The 14389-nt window shown below is 38.3% G+C and overlaps 1 protein-coding gene across 7 annotated transcripts in view; it reads left to right on the top strand.

Moving 5' to 3' along the window:
- Positions 1–14389, top strand: part of LOC132391113 (inositol polyphosphate-4-phosphatase type I A) — a 238540-nt gene that overhangs the window by 32322 nt on the left and 191829 nt on the right. For 5 of the 7 annotated variants that reach the window (XM_059963896.1, XM_059963895.1, XM_059963889.1 and 2 more), the window contains exon 2: positions 13332–13424. The exons of the other annotated variants lie outside the window; for them this stretch is intronic. The gene's annotated coding sequence lies outside the window, so the exon portion shown is untranslated. The remainder of the gene's footprint in view (positions 1–13331; positions 13425–14389) is intronic. 7 annotated transcript variants of the gene reach the window in all.

Genomic DNA, 14389 nt, shown 5'->3' with positions numbered 1-14389 from the left:
ATGTTGCATTGAAGTAGTCTGTTGACGTCCTGGAAGCAAGCTAATAATCTTGAAAAATATTATTTGTTAATTATTTCCCAATTTTATCTAAAAATGTGTTTTGGATTCTGATGTGCTTTTTTTGATCCAAGGATCTTTAGGAAGTCAGGAAAGAGACATGAAACTTGTTGCTTCATGATTGTTTTGTTAAGTGCTAATAGAACATAGAGAATTGGAAATGGGGAGAAGTAGAGGCTAGTGGCTAAGAATGGAGAGAAGAAGCAAAGGTTATGGCGCAGCATGGTCAGCTGTTTTACCATGAATAAGAAACATCTCATTTGTTACATAGCCCGTGGATATCTTGTGACTGTCTTACAACCATGATGTAATTGAGTATCTGGTGAGCATGATGTAATGGTCTTGTGATGGTGAGGTGATGTAATTTCCTGCCAGTGTGAGGTCACATGATGTATTTTCCTGCCAATGTGAGGTCATGTGATGGACTGTTACAACAGGTATAAAACGGGGAAAGCCTGCTGTGACGCAGGAGTTTTTGTTGGGACGTCGTTTAAGTTGTTCGTTACTCCGTTATGCTGCGTATTTGGTTTCATGAAGCAGTTTTGTTTTAAAGTGGAGTTTTAATTCTTACTGTAAGGTACATTGTCGTTGTGCCGGCAGTTTTAAAAATCACTGCCAATTATGTTTGATGTATCTTCGATTTAATTTTGAAGTCTAAGTATTGGAGAGTGAAGATTTACTGAAGTACGGAAACCTGAAGGATTGAGTAAAGTTGGTGTTGTCATCGGTAATACAGGATCGACCATATTGGATCTTTGTTCAAGAAATAGTAACCTACATCCAAGATAATCCCTGCTGTAAGAACAGAAAGGGTTGGGGCAGCGTTACTCACCAAGAAAAAGGTCAGTTCCTTCAAGCTGTTTTTATTTCCTTCATCGTGAATCCTTCGGGCAAGGCATATTTCGGCGGGGATCAGCAGTAAGATCACGTCGTCAGGTAATTTCTTTACTTCAGGAAAGTCTCTCCTAATTGACTGTATAAATCATTTGGATTTCCACATTTATCGCTTTAAGAACTGTTTGAGTTGCTATATATAGCAGTTAACTTCCAGTTAAGTTGGTTGTTTGTTTACTTTTCATTTTTATTGAGCAGTGTTTAATAAATGTTTGTTTATAAAACTGGACTCAATTCTATATTCATTGTTGCCATATCGTGACACATTCAAATTTGTCAATAAGAGTTAACCAATAAATAATGCAGTATTGATTTATTCAAATAATAAGCTTCCAGAATTATACAAATGTAACCATTTGGGGATGCACTGAACAATTGCATATACATAGTGACCACAGGGAAACATATTAAACTTCATATTAAAGTACTCACCCCTCCAACCCTTTGTTCACATAAAAAAAGTATTGCATACAGGGATTTTGAACAATTTGACTGAAAATTTTTATTTGTGAATCACATGCTCAGTTTTTTCAAAGCAGAGCCCAAAAAACAGGGAAAATTGTAAAGCATGAAAAATAAAAAATTCAAAAACTGAAATGTCAGCAGTTCAAAAGTATTCATTCCCTTTTCTTCAATACTTAGTTGAACCACCTCTTGCAGCTATTACAACCCATAGTCTTTTTGGATGACTGAGTTAGCTTTACACAATGTGATTGAACAAGATTTACCCATTCCTCCTTGCAAAATTGCTCAAGTTGTGCCAGTTTAGTTGGGGAGCAGTGGTGGACAGCAATCTTGAAGTTTTGCCAGAGATGTTTGATTGAGTTAAGGTCAGGACTCTTGACTGGACTACTAAAGGACATCAATTTTCTTCATTTAAAGCCATCCCATGGTTGCTCTGGCAGTGTGCTTTTGGTTGTTGTCCTGCTGAAAGATTAACTTCCTTACCAGTTTAAGCTTTCCGGCAGGCTTTTATCCAGGATTTCTCTGTATATAGCATCATTCATCTTCCCATCGATGCTGATGGATTTCCAGTCCCTGCTGCTGAAAATGATCCCCATAGCATCATACTTTACAGTAGGGAAGGTGTTACGTGGCAGATGGACAGTATTAGATTCATACCACACATACTGGTTAGTGTTGAGGTCAAAAAGTTTCACTTTAGTATTATCTAATCACAAGACCTTCTTCCAGTTCTTTTCAGTATCTTCTAAGTTACACTTCGTAAAGTTTTTCAGGCAAGGTTATGCTTTTTTTTTAGTCAGGGCTTTTTCCTTGGTACTTTTCCATTAATACGCTTTTGTGCAAGGTTTTAGAGATTGTGAAGCCATGAACCTCAACTCCAGTTACAGCCACTATTGATTTCTGCAGCTCACCCAGTGTCTGTTGGCATCACAGTATCCTTTTTTACAAATGCTACTCATCTCCAAGTTGGCCCGACCTAGGCAGCGTGTTGGTGGTTTTATATTTTTTCTACTTTTTCACAATGGACTGCACTGAGCTCCAAGATATGTTTAGTGCCTTTGAAATGCTTTTGTATCCTTCCCCAGATTTGTGCTTCTCTGTTACCATTTCCTTGACTTGTCTTGAATGCTCCTTTGTCTTCATTTTGGTTTGGTCTGTTGAAAATCTACCATACCTTACCATACCAAGTAAGTTGTACCTTACTTGGGGGTGGGGGAGTATTTATTCTTATGAATTAATTGAAAACAGGTGATCCTTCAATTTTCTACATCAGCAAATTTTTGTGTGGAGGGATATTGGATTTGATGTTTTTCTCTGAATGACTTTCATGTTCTTTGTTTTGTGGCTATCTGGAGAAGACAAATTTCAGAGTTGTATATGGAGTTGTATGTTTCAGAGTTGTATGCTTTGATAATAATTGAACCTTTGAGTTGGTGAAGTAATATATTGCACCTGAGGAAAATTAACATTAGTAATTTCAAAGGGAATGAATACTTTTTATCCTCACAATTTTGCTTTTAATTTCAGTAAATTGTTTACAGGTTTTGGAATTTATCTTTTGATTTGACGTGATGCCCAATGTTTTGTAGATTGGTTCAAAAATCCTACTTCGATATATTTTAAATTTAGAAAATGAGACAGTAAAATGTGAAAATAGTTGTGGGGTCTGAGTACTTTTTCAAGGCACTGTAAGTAGTTATATAACAAACAAGCAGACAATTGTTAACCTGCAAAGAAAATAACAATTATACAGTCTAATCCAACAAATGGGAAGCTTCCCTTTACACCAGACTTTTTGAAAATTAAAGCTTGGGATGGAATGAGCAATGTTTATAGGTTCTTGATTAATCAGGACATCAAAGTATGGGGAGAAAGCAGGAGGATAGGGTTGTGAAGGACAATAAATCGGCTATGATGAAATGGAGGAGCAGACATCAATGGGCCAAATAGCCTAATTCTGCTCCTATGGCTATTTACAAAACTTTTAAACATTACAAGTGCTTTGAAATAAATTTTAAGTAGAAATGTGATATTTTGTTTACTTAGCTGGAATTAAATAGTGATCATGAGGATTGGTAGGAAGGTTGATCCATTAAGAGCATGGGCAAATAACAGTTATTAATATGATCAAGGGTTTATGACAGGACACGTGTTTTACATTTCATGCAGTCTATGCTATTTGCTTATTAGATTATAGAGAGAGCACTTTATCTTTGTGTAGCGCTGAAGTTAAAGATCTTGGTGATATGAGCACAAGAAGAAATTAGATTATTTTTAGCAACTTTTTATCTTTATGTTAGCATTTGTTACAAAGCTATTTAAGGAGAAATTTATATTAATTAAATTCTTCTGTTATTGGATATTCTTTCAAGAGTTATCTTTTAAAAACCCTTTTCTACATTATGAATTCAATGGAATATGTTTCTTTTTTTATGGCAAAATCAATGTCCTTATCTCTATGTTCCAAATTGCTTATTTTCAGGCTTTTCTCTGTAGCCCCGTAACTGAACATCAATTTGTTTGCTGGCCAGTAAGAAAATCAGCATACAGAGGAAGTAATAGGGCAGCAAGATAAAAGTTATCTGTAAAAGAGAAAGATAATATTTTTAAAAATCAGTCCATTGACGCTAGTGGTGTTCCACAGAGGTTGATGTTGGGACCACTTATTGTTATGCTGTAAATAAATGATTTTAGATGATGGATCAGATGGTTTTGTTGCCAAATTTTCAGATGATATGAAGATTGATGGAGGGGCAGGTAGTGTTGTGGAAACAGGTAAGATGCAGAAAGACTTAGACAGATTAGGAGAATGGGCAAGCAAGTGGCAAGTGCAATACAATGTTGGAAAATGCATGGTTATGCACTTTGGAAGTAGAAATAAATGTGCGGACTGTTTTCTAAGCAGAGAAAAAATCCAGGAATCTGAGATGCAGAGGGACTTGTGAGTCCTTGTGCAGAACACACTGAAGGTTAACTTGCAGGTTGAGTCAGTGGTGAGGAAGGTAAATGCCATATTAACATTCATTTCAAGAGGCCTAGAATACAAGAGCAAGGATGTATTGCTGAGGCTTTATAAGGCACAAGTGAGGCCTCACCTTGAGTATTGTGAACAGTTTTGGGCCCCTAGTCTTAGAAAAGATGTGTTAGTGTTGGAGGGGGTCCACAGGAGGTTCACAAGGATGATTCCAGGAACAAAAGGATTAACATACGAGGAGCGTTTGATGGCTGTGGGTCTGTACTCGCTGGAATTCAGAAGGATGAGGAGAGATCTCATTGAAACCTTTTGGATGTTGAAAGGACTAGACAGAGTAGATATGGACAAGAAGGCACACTCAGGCTGTAGAGGCCAGGTTGATGGGGGTATTTAAGGCAGAGGTTGATAGGTTCTTGATTGGACATGGCATCAAAGGTGTTGGGGAGAAGGCGGGAACAGGGGTAGAGGAGGAGAAAAAAAAGATCAGCTGCGATTGAATGGTGGAGCAGACTTGATGGGCCAGATGGCTTAATTCTGCTCCTAATTCTTCCAGTTTTATGGTCTTATTTGGACTTGTGGAACTTGCAAAAAATATTCTTTAATTCAATGTAGACTGTTTGCTTTTAAAGATTATTTAAAATTCTTTATGAACTGGAGAAAAATGATTTGTCATCAAAAGTTTTCCATTATCTTTCATTTAAAAGAGAACAACTTGCCCAGCAAATCCAGTGATTGCAGGGTAATTGCATGCATTCACTTGCTTTGGTCTGCTGGTATCTTCATTCTGTTCAGCAAAATACTGAAGTTGGTACTCCTTCCTTTTGTCCATTCCCTATTGCTGTATTTTTTTCCTTTATTTTTAAGCCAAAGTTCACTGTTCTGCAACCACGTGGATCCCCTCCCCAAGTTGTCAAGTACAGCTGTGAGGTTTTTATAGTGGTGGGATCAAGGGCAATTTAATATGGAGACCCAGCCTCTAATTAATTTCAAAAGTTTATGTCAAAATTGACACTGATTTTAATTTTCTAAGCATCTGTTTCTAAGTATTGAAGTCATTTAAATTTCCAAGCATTTGGAGACATTTAAAACCGTAAAGTAATAATCGTAAAATTTTTTCCACAATGAAAATTTATTAACGGTACTTGAACTGAAGAAAAGGTATTTGAGGAAAGTGTGGTTGCCTTCTTTGGCTCTCGCAGTATAACACAAGTCTGAAATGAAATCAAAAGGATTTAGGATCCAGTCCGTTACTCCAGGTCAGACCTGGCACTCGTTCATGGTAAGTGACCTGTTGCTGTTTGTAGAGTGCTCCTTTGTGTTATCCATAGTACTGCTTCTCTCTATTAAGATGCATAATGAAGAGTCAACTTTAATACATCATGCTATGTGCTATCAGTAAAAATGGTTAGATCAGGATAAAGGTTACCAGTCCCAGTTCAAAAATACATTCCCTTTTTATGTTTACCACCTGTCAATATTCTTGTCATGTCTTTCACTACCTCTGCTTTATAGTATTGTGATAATATTAGTATAGTATTTTGCAAAAGCATTGCGCACACTGGATTTTTAATATAAATTTGGTTTTAGTGATTATTTTCTGTCTTTTCCATTAGTGTGACAGAAAAGAGCAAATTTTCAATTTCGAAACATTCATTTTCCAAAAATTTAAACGTTAGAGAATTATTTTTGTATTTTGTTAAAGTAACATATTAAATAATAGACCACTTCTCATATAAAAATAATACTTTGTAGATATATAGCCCAGTGCATGATTAAACAAAGTTAACAAACAGGTATTAATAATCAATGACTTAATAAGTTAAATGAAATAAACTGATCAACTGAAACAGAAATGAGTGTGGAAGAAATCAAACTGGGCAAAGGATAACCAAACTAAAAGGTGAGGGTGTGGCAGATATGACAGTTTAACCCTCAAATCATCAATATTCACAACACGGCAAGTGTGAACATAGCATCACGTCACAAGGTGGTCATCCTGCATCAGCAAGGTTGCTCCCAAGCAGAATTTTGCTGCAGACAGGAGTTTCAAGATGTGCTGTCCAAACTTTTCTGAAGAAGCACAAACAAATGGCAATTTTGAGGACCAGAAGTGCAGTGGTCAGCCACAAACACTGAGAGCAGCAGACGAGATACATCAAACTGACGCCCCTTCTAAATAGGAAGAGGTACAGGACTGTTATCGGCTCTGAACTCATAGAAACCACTGGAATCCAAGTACAATCTTAACAGTACAATTTACCCAATGTCACAAGTTTGCCTTTCAAAGTTATCTTTTATAACTTTGGACAGTGAGCAACATGCTTAGAATCTGCATTTTCTAGTCTGTGCTGTTATAATTTTTTTTTTGGCTTTTTTGGTCATGGTGTTCAATGTGGTAGACTGCATTTTCAGCAACTAGTTTTGAAGCCAACTTAAAAGGCTGGTTGGTATTTTGGTAAGTTAGTTGCATTGATAAATGTAATTTCTGATGCAGTATTGATGAATGAACAAACTGCAAGGTGAGCTGTGGAAAGACAGGTTGTTGCAGTAAGGTTGAAATGGATAGCATGAAACGGATGTATTGCAGGAACTGCAGATAAGAATAGTACTTTGAAACTGCAAAGATCAAAATTACAAATCATAAACAGAAGAGATTCTGCAGATACTGGAAATCAAGAGCAACATACACAAAATGATTAAGGATCTCAAAGTCAAGCAGCATTTATGAAAATGAATAGTTGACATTTCCAAGACCCTTCATCAGGACTGAGAAGGAAGGAGGAAGACTCCAGAATAAAAAGGTGGGAGGAGGGGAAGGAGGGCAAGCTAGAAAGTTGATAGGTGATGCCAGGTTGGGGGAAAGGTAAAGGGCTGTAGAGAAAGTTAACTGATGGGAGAGGATAGTGGATCATGGGAGAAAGGGAAGGAGGGGGGCAGGTGATAGGGAGTTAGATGGAAAGAAGAGGTAAGGGGCCAGAGTGGGGAATAGAAGAAGAGTGAACATAAAAACATATGAAATAGGAGGAGGAGTAGCCGTCTGGCCTCTCGAGCCTGCTTCACCATTCAATAAGTTATGGCTGATCTGGTCATAGCCTCATCTCCGCCTATCTGCCTTTTCCCCATAAACCCTTAATTCACCTATTATGCAATATTCTATCCAACCTTGTCTTAAATGTATTTACTGAGGTAGCCTTCACTGCTTCATTGGGCAGAGAATTCCACAGATTCACCACTCTCTGGGAAAAGCAGTTCCTCCTCATCTCCATCCTAAATCTATTCCCCTGAATCTTGAGGCTACGTTCCCTAGTTCTAGTCTCACCTACCAGTGGAAACAACTTTCCTGCCTCTATCTAATCGATCCCTTTCATAATTTTATATGCTTCTATACAATTTCTCCTCATAGACTAACTCCCTCTTCTCTGGAATCAACCTGGTGAACCTCCTCTGCACCACCTCCAAAGCCAGTACATCCTTACTCAAGTAAGGAGACCAGAAATGCACACGATACTCCAGATGTGGCCTCACCAGTACCCTGTACAGTTGCAGCATAACCACCCTGCTCTTAAATTCAATTCCTCTAGCAGTGAAGACCAACATTCCATTTGCTGCTTTGATAGCCTGCTGCACCTGCGAGCCAACATTTTGTGATTCATGCACAAGTCCTCCCAAGTCCCTCTGCACAGCAGCATGCTGCAATTTTATTTACCATTTAAATAATAATCTGTTCTTTCACTTTTTTCCTTCCAAAGTGGTGACCTCGCATTTACCAACATTGTTCTGTATCTCCCAGACCCTTGCCCACTCACTTAACTTAGCTGTATCTCTCTGCAGACTCTGTATCTTCTGCACAATTTGCTTTTCCAATCAATTTAGTACACTTCACTCGGTATCTTCTTCCAGATCGTTAATGTATATCGTGGACATTTGTGGGCCCAGCATCAACCCCTCTGGCACACCACTCACCACTGATTGCCAACCAGAGTAACACCCATGTATCCCAACTCTCTGCTTTCTATTAGTTAACTAATCCTCTGTCCATGCTAATACATCTCCCCCAATTCTATGCATCCTTATCTTATGTATAAGTCTTTTATGTGGCACCTTATTGAAAGCCTTCTGGAAATCCAAGTAAATAATGTCCATTTCTTCTCCTCTATCCACTGCACTCACTATATCCTCAAAGAAATCCAGTAAGTTCATCAAACAGGACTTGCCTATGCTGAATCCATGCTGTGTCTGCCTAACAGATCCATTTCTTTCCAGATACCTCGCTATTTCTTCTTTAATGATAGTTTCTAGCATTTTCCCCACTACAGATGTTAAACTAACTGGCATATAGTTATCTGCCTTTTGCCTACATCCTTTTTTGAACAGTGGCATGACATTTGCCATCTTCCAGTCTGCTGGTACCTGCCCAGAGTCTAGAGAATTTTAATAAATTATCACCAAAATCCCTACTATAACTTCTGCCATTTCTTTCAGTACCCTGGGATACTTTCCGTAAGTACTAGGGGACTTATCTATCTTCAGTCCCACAAATTTGCTTGGCATTATCTCTTTAGTGATAGCTATTGTATTGAGGTCCTCACCTCCCATCATATCCATAACATCTCTCCTTGGCATGTTAGGCGTGTCCTCCATCATAAAGACGGACACAAAATGGTCATTCAAAGCCTCTGCCATTTCCTTATTACCTAATATCAATTCCCCTTCTCATCTTCCAAGGGACCTATATTCACTTTAGCCACCCTTTTCCACTTTATATAATTATAAAAACTTTTACTATACATTTTTATATTTTGTGCTAGTTTATTTTCATAATATAACTTCCCTTTCTTTATTGCTCACTTAGTGGTTCTTTGTTGCCATTTAAAAGTTTTCCCAATCTTCTAGTTTCCCTTTACTCTTGGCGACTTTGTATACATGAGCTTTTAGATTGATGCCACCTTTTATTTCCTTAATTATCCAAGGCTGGCTCTCCCCACGTTTACTGTTCTTGCTTTTAACTGGAATATACTTTTGTTGAGCACTGAAAAATCTCTTTGTAAGTCTTCCACTGTTCCTCAACTGTCCCACCTGTGTTCCCAGTCTACTTCTCCCTCATCCCATTGTAGTGTCCATTGTTTAGACATAATACACTGGTTTTGGATTGAACTATTGCACCCCCGATTTGTATGAGAAACTCAATTGTACTGTGATCACTCGTGCCAAGGGAATCCCTAACTACAAGATCACAAATTTTACCTGTCTCATTACACAGGACCAGATCTAAGATAGCACATTCCCTTGTAAGTTCAGTAACATGCTGTTTAAGAAAGCCATCACAGATGTATTCTATGAAGTCCTGCTCAAAACTGCCTCGATCAACTTGATTCATCCAATCTATATGCAAGTTAAAGTCCCGCATGATAACTGCTGTTCCATTCTTACATGCCTCAGATACTTCTCTGTTTATTGCCTGTGCCACTGTCAGTGGCCGGTAGACAACTCCTACCAGTGATATTTTTTGTCCCCTTTACTGCTCTTACTATCTATCCAGATGGTTTCAACATTCTGCTCCTTAGATCTTATCGTCTCTCACTATTGCCCTGATCTTATCTTTAATTAAGGGTGTTACCCTGTCTCCCTTCACCTGCCTATCCTTCCTTATTACCTGATACTCTTGGGTACTTAATTCCCAATCCTCTCTACCCTGCAACCACGTGTCTGTAATGGACACTAAATCATACCCCTTTATACTGATTTGTGCCACATTATTTTTCCGTACTTCTACAATCTGTTGAACCCCCCCCCCCCCCCACCAACTATTTAGTTTAAAGTCCTATCCACAGCCTTAGTTTTGAGATTCGCTAGGATCCAGGTCCCATCACAGTTCAGGTGGAGCCTGCCCCATTGGTACAGCTTCCTCTTTCTCAATGCTGGTGCCAATTTCCAATGAATTCAAACCCACTTCTCTCACATCAGTCCTTGAGCCATACATTTAACTCTCTAATCTTTTGACCTTACGCCAATTTGCACGTGGCTCAGGTAGAAATCCAGAGATTACCACCTTTTTGATTCTGCTTTTTAATTTAGTCCCTAGCTGCTCAAATTCCCTCTGCAGAACCTGTTTCCTCATTCTGCCTACGTCGTTGGAACCCACATGGGCCATGACAACTGGATCTTTTCTCTCCCACTGCAAATTCCTTTGCAGGTCAGATAAGATGTCCTGAATCCGGGCACCAGGCAGGCAACACAGCCTATCCTCGCAACAGAGGACTCTGTCTATTCCCTTGATTATACTATCCTCAATTACCGTTACATTTCTTTTCTCTCCCCCCCTCCTGAATGGCTCCCTGAATTATGTTGCCACATTTAGGTTGCTCATCCTTCCTACAACCCTCGCTCTCATCCACACAGGGAGCAAGAAGCGGGAGGGGAAAAGAAGAAAATGAGGAAAATAACTACCAGAAGGCGCAATCTGAATTTTCTGTTAGCCAACCATTTTAATTATTATCTCCATTCCCATTTTGTTATTTTGGTCCATGGCCTCATGTTCTGCCATGATGAGGCCACTCTCAGGGTGGAGGAGCAACACTTCATATTCCATCTAGAGAGAATAGTGGCATCTTGCACAGCAAACTATATGACTAATAGTGACATCCTGCATTCAGTTCATGAATCTACTACTTCTTTCAAACAATATTCCACTACTAAGCTGTGTGTGATTGGAAACTGTCATTTTCATTTTGATGGTGTGTTTTTGGGCTGATCTGCACTTTGCCATCTCCAAGGGAATTTGCTGAGGTTGTGAGCAGAGTGTGTCACCAGGTGGCCTGGAAACGGATATGGGGTGCGAGCCCATAATTGACTCCATTGCTTCTCTCCCATTGAAGCACTGAGCAAAGTTAAACCCAATGAAGATGAGAATGGCAGACGGGCAGGTGTTGTGCGCTGTTTACCTGCATTTGACCATTCTTCTCCCTCTTATTGCTGTCAGAGGAAAGTGAAGGACTCTTGGGGTCCACATTATGAAGATTGGCGAATCTGTGGACTTGTTTTGGGGGACTTTGAGGTTCATGTTGCATGTTTTTCTGGATCCTGGTTACTTTTTTCACTGGTTTTGAGCAGTTTGATTGGAGCGATTAATGTGGCTTGCAGTGGGCTATCGTCGCCACGTTGAACTGAACTAAACTGAATTCTTGTGGACTCTTGGTTTGATGTTGAGTTCCTAAGTGATGTTCACTTGCTTTTTATATTTGTGCAATTTTATTTTTTTTTCACATGTTGTATGTTTGATGTTTTTCTTTGAACAGTTCTATGGTGTTTCTTCATTTTGGGGCTGCCTGCAGGAAGATGTATCTCAGAGTTGTATTCTGTATTCACACTTTGATAATAAATATTCTTTGAACCTTTGAATCCAACCTGATGGCAGGAACATCAATTTCTCCTTAGAGTAATTTTTTTTCTCTTTTATTTCTCTGAGAAAGTGGTTAATAAGACCTACACAATTCTGAGCTTTATCAAATGTTGGATCTTCTAGCTCTAAATAAAATGGTTCATGCCTCTGAAGAATATGTATTAATATAATATCAAGCAAATGTAAATAAAGCATTGTTTTGTTCTAGCTATAAGAAATATTTCAGTCTTTTGCAATAAGATAGTGCCATTAAGTGGCAAATGTTTGCATGCAGCTCCGATGGGAATCATTAAATATTTCCATTTAGGACTGCTACAGCTGAAATCTGCAGTCACAGCCAATGGTACTTTAGTAAGCAGCATCATTTTAGGGTGTTTAAAAAAATCTATTGATACTCAAAATCAACAGACCTCGGCTAGCAAACTCGGGTCATAATATGCAGTCCCCCTTTAAGAAAACAGACATGGGGACATTGTGCTGGTCTACAGGTACTTCCATTCCCAACTGTACAGTCTCTGGAAAATAAAATTGAAGACTTCAGAGCAAGATTGCGGTACCAGAGGGACTGCTGTGTACTTTGTTTCACGGAAACATGACTATATACCACCATTTCAGATGCAGCTTTACCATTCTCTGCAAATAAAGTACAGCTGACTTTTAAAAGCAGAGGAGGTGGGGTATGCTTTGTGATGAACTCAAGGCACTATATTTTATGAGGAATTTGAAGAGAATTGGTATGTCATCAAAGACACAGATTTTTGCAGATGTGCCATGGAGAGCATTCTGTTTCACCATCTCGTATGGTGCTCTCATTTGTACAGGATTGGAGAGAGCTGCAAAGTGGTAAACAAAACCAGCTCCATCATGGGCACTCCCCAGCATCAAGGACACTTTTTAAAGGTTGATGCCTCAAGAAAGTAGCACCCATCATTAAGGACCCCCATCACATGCCATTTTCTCATTACCATAAAGGAAGAGATACAGGAGACCAAAGACACACTCAACGTTTCAGAAACGGCTTTTTAAGTTTCACCATGAGATTTCTGAATGGACGCTAAACCTATGAATGCTACCTCAATATTTTTCCCATCTCTTTTAGCACTACTTATTTATATATTTACTGAAATTTATATTTTTTTATTATGTATCACAATGACCAGTTGTCACAAATCAAATTTCATTGACACGTGCTAGTGATATTAAACCTGATTCTGACTATTCTCTGAGTAATTTGTTGGAATTTTCTTTCAACTGTTTGGTGCACTTGCAATACATCTTTCCTGTCTGTTCAACCGAATGAGCACCATCCTACTTTGTATATCTTCTGTCATTAAGTTTTTATCCATGTTAAGCCAGATTGTTCCCAATTAGTTCTACCAACTACGTTTGACCCCAAGTTTTTTTGCAGAAAGTCTACCTAATGGTAGAGAGATAGGTAATCAAACATTCAAAAACTGTGTTAATTGATATTAAAATACTGGAAATTAATTAAAAGGCAGTAAGATAATTTAAGTACTTACCTGCACTTATTTTCCAATCAAGGTCGATGACTCCACTTGAATGAATGGTGTTCAGCTCCTGCCCATTTGGCTCCGAGCATTTATGTATGACATTCCATTTGGTGATTAGCAAAGGGTAAGTACATTTAGAAAAATGTGTTTTTTAATGTTGCAATTTGTGAAACCAAATACAACTATACAAATAGAAGCAGATACCCATTTTATCATATAATCCAGATGAACATCTATTTAAGTGTGTTGTTTCTTTAACCATGCTAAAAATCTTTGCTAATAAAACAGGGCATCTAGTACCAAGCTGTTCAAGGCAAATCATTATGTGTTATCTGAACCAATTAATTCAAAAGGTTATGAAATTATTGCAAGGACTGAGTGAAAGCAGTGAACAGAATGTAAAGTTGGAGTTAAGGAAAATAAAGATAAGCTAAATAAAAGTTAAGTTTCAAATACTGCACTTAAAATGTTCAATTATTTAAACCTGGTGAAATGTGACTCCTTAATTATAGTTAATTTTTAGTGCAAGAGTCTGGTTGATAATAGCTAATAGTTAGATCATTTAGTGGATATGTGGAGCAAGATAAACAAGAGTTTGACTGAAGTTGGAGGTATGAGACTACAGATGCTAGAATATGTATCAAAAAATAAACTGCAAGAGAACGACAATTGTGGAGAGAAATGGACAGTCAGGGTTTCAGGTCGAGACCTATCCTCTGGACTGAGAGGGTGAGGTTTGGGGAAGGAGGTGAAAAATGACAGGTGAGGAAAGATTGACAGAAAGATGGAGTTAGATGGTGGGAGGATGGTGGAGATAGCAACAGAGGCCATTGTTATGGAACATTTCATCATAACACTGCATGGAGATAGTACAAGGAAAAACAATTAATAGAATGCTGAATAAAGTGCTAGAGTGCAGTGCAATCAGATGCAAGCCCTTAATGGGCTAAATGGTGAGGCCAAGAGTTCATTCTGATGTACTAGGAATGGGACTGTACAACACACTTTTAATAATTAGAATTGGTTTACTATTGTCGTATGTACCATGATACTGTGAAAAGCTAATCTAAAATGCACAAACAGCATATT

The sequence above is a fragment of the Hypanus sabinus genome, chromosome 3 (genome assembly GCF_030144855.1).
Source record: "Hypanus sabinus isolate sHypSab1 chromosome 3, sHypSab1.hap1, whole genome shotgun sequence".
In the NCBI taxonomy this organism is placed as follows: domain Eukaryota; kingdom Metazoa; phylum Chordata; class Chondrichthyes; order Myliobatiformes; family Dasyatidae; genus Hypanus; species Hypanus sabinus.
This window is presented reverse-complemented; position numbering and strand designations above follow the sequence as displayed.